Raw genomic sequence first — 6039 nt, forward strand, 5'->3', positions numbered from 1 at the left:
ATACAAATGTTCATTATGCAGGTACCCTTGTTGATGAGGTATACCCCCCTCCCCTGGCAGGTTTCCACTACTGCCAATCCCACCCCACCTCTCCCCTGGCAGTTTCCAACTACTGACAATTCCTTTCTTATAGTAATATGATAATTGTTCTATGTCCACTTATGAGTGAGAACATGTGGTAGTCAGTTCTTTGTTTCTGGGATAGATCACTCAGTATTACAGACTCTAAGTCCATCCAAGTTGCTGTGACCTATTATTTCTAGATGAAAACATTTGATTCTTCTAATTACACTGCTTTTTTGCCTTGATATTATAACTAGCTTTAAGCATATACACAAACCAATTTTGATTATTTTGAGTGTCAATTCTATTCCACAATTGCTTTCAATATTCAAGAGGTGAGATTTTAGTAGCCATAACTTAAAAAAAAATCTTTCTGAACAGATATCTGACATATACACCTATTCAAATAGACTCATCCTAATAGCAATATATCATTGGCTTATTGTCCAATGCAATTAAAGTTTAAAACAAAACAAGCCTCTGTTAAAAAAGTTTAATAATAAAGAAGTCATCCTTACATGTAAATTCCTTGGGAAAAAAATAAAATCATACTCAAACTTCCGTGTAACGTTTTCCTTGCAAGAAAAGTAATCATCTTTTTAATATCATGTAATTTATCACTTTGATTTTTTTAAAAATGCTACCAAAATCTCAGGGCTCAAAATAGTGCTAAAATTTTCTTTTCTTCTTTTTTTAAAGTAGAAGTCTCACTCTGTCACCCAGGCTGGAGTGCAGTGGCACACTCACTGGCACAGCAGCCACGACATGCTGGGCTCAGGTGATCCTTCTACCTCAGTCTTCCAAATAGCAGAGCCACAGGCATTTAAAAAAAAAATTTTTTTTTTTTAAAATTTATTGTAGAGACAAGGTCTCGCCAAATTGCCCAGGTTGGTCTTGAACCCCTAGACTAAGGCAATCCTCTCACCTCCACCTCCCAAAGTGCTGGGATTACAGAAGTGAGCCACTGCATCCAGCTGAAATTTTCTATAAACAACTTTACATCAAAAAAAGAATCGGGCCAGGTGAGGTGGCTCACGCCTATAATCCCAGCACTTTGGAAGGCCAAGGTGAGTGGACTGCCTGAGCCTGTGGGTTCGAGACCAGCCTGGCAACTTGTTGAGACCTCATCTCTATGATAAATCGAAAAATTAGTTGGACATTTTGGCGTGTGCCTGTAGTTCCAGCTACTTGGAAAGCTGAGGCAGAGGGGTCAACTGAGTCCAGCAGGTCGAGGCTGCGGTGGCCGTGAGCGTGCCACTGCACTCCAGCCTAGGCGACAGAGTGAGACTACGACTCAAAAAAAAAAAAAAAAGGAGCATATCATCAAAAATAAATGTGTGACAGAACCACTAGATTCTATTATATTTGAGAAAGTTGGCATTTACCACACAATCTTTTCTAATAAAGAAGTCCACATAATATGTAAGATTACAGATAATTTTGGAGCCAGAGCCTGAGGTGGGAGGATTATTGAGACCAGATTAGCCTAGGCAACACAGTGAAACCCTGTCTCTAAAAAATAATAATAATTAGCCAGGTGTGGTGGCATGTGCCTGTAGACCCAGAGACTTGGGAGGCTGTAGCAGAAGGATCGCCTGAGTCCAGGAGACTGAGGCTGCAGTAAGCTGTGATCATACCACTGTACTCCAGCCTGGCAGACAGAATAAGACTGACTTAATAAACAAATAAATGAATAAACAAACAATTTTGAAAAAAGTTCATTTAGAAAATTGCTAAATAAGTGATTAAATAGTCGAACTTGTCTTGTTTCCTTGTATTACAAAAATAACTTGCTCAGTTATACTATCCTTCTAATCTGTGTACTCTCAACTTTTGAGGTAAATATGTTCTATTACAATCTTCAAAATATTGGCAATATTGCCATATTTTATTTAAGAATGGGTATTTGCAGATTTTTCCTAATACTTTGCAGTAACATAAAATTTATAAAATCTCAGAATGTGCTAAACAAGTTTTATCCAATATATGCTATTCCAGTGGGATGCAAACCATTTACAAGTTCCATTTAGATTAAGAAACCCTTTGAGAAAAGTATGTAGTACATTCTAGTCATATTGTCTTTAGAACAGCAAAAATTTCTATAACCTATTTCTCTACTTTCTTCAGAACCAACTGAGCTGAATGTAACTTCCTCCACAAAATGTCAAGATAGTATTACAGTTACTGACAGAGAGCTAACTAGTTGAATTTTAAAACAAGGCTAAAGTTTTCACAAATTAAAACTATTTTAAATAGTCTACAGAAACAATAACACTAAGTTTAAATATATTCAACAAGTATTATTTACAGTCACAAAAAAAACAAATCAGATGCAGTGGCTTACACCTATAATCCCAGCACTTTGGGAGGCCAAGGTGAGAGGACTGCCTGAGCCCATGGGTTCAAGACCAGTCTGGACAACTTGGTGAGACCTAATCTCTACAATAAATCAAAAAATTAGCCAGGCAAGGTGGCACATGCCTGTACTTGGAAGGCTGAGGCAGAAGGATCACCTGAGCTCAGCAGGCAGAGGCTGCGGCGGCTGTGAGTATGCCACTGCCCTCCAGCTTGGGTGACAGAGTGAGGCCCCAACTCAAAAAAAAAAGAAAAGAAAACTGGGCCAGGCGCAGTGGCTCACACCTGTAATCCCAGCACTTTGGGAGGCGGAGGCAAGAGGACTGCCTGAGCCCGCAGGTTTGAGACAAGCCTGTGCAACTTGGCGAGAATAAATCTCTACAATAAATCAAAAAATTAGCTGGGCATGGTGGTGCATGCCTGTAGTTCCAACTACTTGGAAGGCCGAGGCAGAAGGATCGTCTGAGCCCAGCAGGTGGAGGCTGTGGTGGCCATGAGTGTGCTACTGCACTCCAGCGTGGGTGACAGAGTGAGAATATGACTCAAAAAAAAAAAAAAAAAAAGGACCAGCCTGGGCAATTTAGCAAGACCTCATCTCTACAATAAATAATAAAAAAAAATATCAGGGCATAGTGGTGTGCACCTGTAGTCCCAGATACTTGGGAGGCTGAGGCAGAAGGATTGCCTAAGCCCAGCAGGTTGAGGATGTGGGGGTCATGTGTGTGCCACTACACTCCAACCTGAGTGACAGTGAGACTCCAATTCAAAAATAAAATAAAATAAAAAAAAGGAAAACATAGCTTCATTTTAAAACTGAGAGTAGAAAAGATGAGAGAAGAAAGATTTCTAAAACCAAACTCTCTAAACTGAAAAGATTTTTTTTCATTCTCTTAAGGTACAAAAAAACATATTTAATTTCAAACTACCCTAAAGCTAGCAGTTCATCCTTAAGCAACACCCTCTTTCTTTTCTAAAGTAACGAGTGGCAATTTATTGCTAATATGGCCATTTAGACTGAAGTTGAAGAGACTAGAAACAGTTTTATTTTCCTGTATCTTGCCATTTTATTATAACCATCTCACCCTAAAGATTTGTCTGTACAGCTTTCTGAACACAAATTTTACTAAGCCAACTTCAAGTAATTCATGTTTAAAACCTTATAGAAATAATCTATTCATCTGAAGAATTCAAATACTGAACCTACAGAACGTATTCCAAATTATCAAAAGAAATCATGAAAGTAAAAAGCTGCAACATTCATAACGTTCTATCGAAAAACTTAAAACACACAAAAATGTTTAAAATCGCAGCTTCCTATTTCCTATCAAAATGTTAATGAACTTTTAGATACCAAGCTTAAATGTACTAAAGATCCCAAAGTAAATTCATCTTGACTTCAGAGGGATGAAGCCAAGAATCTGATAACTGCAAGCAAAAAACACAGAGGGAAGAAAAATACCTTTCTAAAAAGATGGGCCGGGCATAGTAGATCATACCTATAATCCCAGTACTTCGGGAGGGCAAGGCAGAGGACTTCTTGAACCCAGTAGTTGGAGACAACCTGGACAACATAGTGAGACATCATCTCTACAGAAAAATAAAAAAATTAGCTAGGCATGGTAGTGCATGCCTGTAGTCCCAGCTATTCAGGAGGCTGAGGAGGGAGGATCACCTGAGCCCTGGAGGTTGAGGCTGCAGTGAGCTATGATAGTGCCACTGCAACAACCTGGGCAACAGAGTGAGCTGAGACTGGTCCAAAAAAATAATAAAGTAAACAAAATAACATAAAAGATGTATTAAAATCACTTACACCCTTCTGCCAGACAAAAAGTCCTCTCCTAAAACACTTGATTACAATTCTGCCAGGTATAACTGCCAAGAGTCTCTAAACCTGTGTTAGGATGGTTCAAAGCAGAAAGCTTCTCCACCTGCTTACTACAAAAAAAAAGTATATTTTTTACTTGGAGTTGATCAATTGTATTAAATATGCTTCTATTGATAAATAAAATGTAAGTAGTTTTTTTTGTTGTTGTTTTGTTTTTACTAAAAACTGAAAAACCCTCAAGTTGTAGCTCAGGACAAGATTTGCTATATAAATTGCTTCCAAGTCTCGGAAGAGTAGAGATTTATTTAGTTTCCTCAAATTGTGGATTAAGTGGCTGAAAGGAAAAAAAAAGTTTTATAAACAGTTTTTCTAACCTTAGTTTACATTTGGTACAACAAATCATTTATCATAATCAGTGAATATAACACCAAATATAAGATTCCTCAACTTTTACAGGTAAAATTTATAAAAATTACAATAATCCAGTAATGTGCAAAAGTAAAAAGGAACCATATGGATTTGCATTTGCAATTAAGGTATTATAACTTTTACAAATTACATATATCTTAAGAACACAATGTCTTGTTTATGTTTACATTTGAGATGTTTGAATCTGAACTATGTAATCCTGTTTGCTTTTCCGTTAGTTCTTTATTTTGCAGTGGTCTGATTATAGCAAGGGCTCCTCCTTCCCATTATGCCATTAGTCAGTATATCTCAATTTTGCTTTCACCAAAACAGACATCACATGCCAACTCTTGCGTCTAGTTTTCTGCTTTTTACTGCAGATAACAATAACAGTAAGTTCTACCAAATGCATGCATGTGCATAGCTTTGTCATTCTTTTCCCAGTCCTTCTCTTTTCTATGAAAAAAATGGGGAATTTAAGTTCATGTTAAAAATACCGATTTTTCTTTTTCATATGTAACTAACAGATTTTCAAGAGCAATTTACTCAGACAGCTATCATCCTAGAAATACCAAAAAGAGAGAACTTTCCAAGTCCAAAAAATACTAGTAAATCTGATATTAACTGGAGAGGAAATTTCCACTAAAAGCACAAATAAAATGTCATCATTTAAGCTGAACTTCAATATAACTCAGTCAAAACCCAAATGTCAATAAAGGAGGGATATGTAACCCATCTATAACCCACATGTCATCCAAGTATCACTTATATTTATTTGTGGAGCTCACAGATGAAATTTGTGTGTACGCCTGATTTACCTCATTTGGAAACGCTTAGGCTAATATTTAATGGTAAGATCAGAGCCCACACTAAGTGTCCTGGGGAAAGGCAATCCAAGGAACCGCTTAGTAGCATGGGGGAACCGGCCCAAAATGAAAAGAAAAAAAGTCACGTCCCCACAGAGCGAATAATCGACAAACAGATCACTGAGAGCAAAACGAAAACGATCCTCCCCTCAGTACCCGGAATAAAGGCTCTTGACTCCTACTCTCAGCGTGTATAGTATCCTACCTCACTTCACGCACTTCCCAACTTCCCTTACTTTCAGGAGCCAACACGGGGTATCCCTTTTCCAGGAAGCGTGTGTTGGAAGGATCTACACAGGAAAGAGGGCGGACGATTCTCCAGAAAGCGGAGAAACAGGTGGGTCGGAAGGGGCACCGGCTTCACGGTGACAGATGTGGTCGGGACTGCGACGGGGAGCTGCTCCCGCGTGGCAGTGGGGCCGGCTGCAGGCACAGGGGCCAGGCTGACCCCAGAGAGGCTGAGCGGGACCGGCGGGCAGCGGGCTCGGAAGCAGCCGCCGCCCGGGCCGGGGCGGGGGGAGG

General features: G+C 39.1%; 1 protein-coding gene across 6 annotated transcripts in view; it reads right to left on the reverse strand.

Annotated features, from left to right (window-relative positions):
* The window catches only part of CNOT4 (CCR4-NOT transcription complex subunit 4), a 151485-nt gene that overhangs the window by 144741 nt on the left and 705 nt on the right, over positions 1–6039 (reverse strand). The window lies entirely within an intron of this gene.

This window comes from Carlito syrichta, unplaced genomic scaffold (genome assembly GCF_000164805.1).
Source record: "Carlito syrichta isolate Samal-C Ts95f unplaced genomic scaffold, Tarsius_syrichta-2.0.1 Scaffold288411, whole genome shotgun sequence".
NCBI classification, from domain to species: domain Eukaryota; kingdom Metazoa; phylum Chordata; class Mammalia; order Primates; family Tarsiidae; genus Carlito; species Carlito syrichta.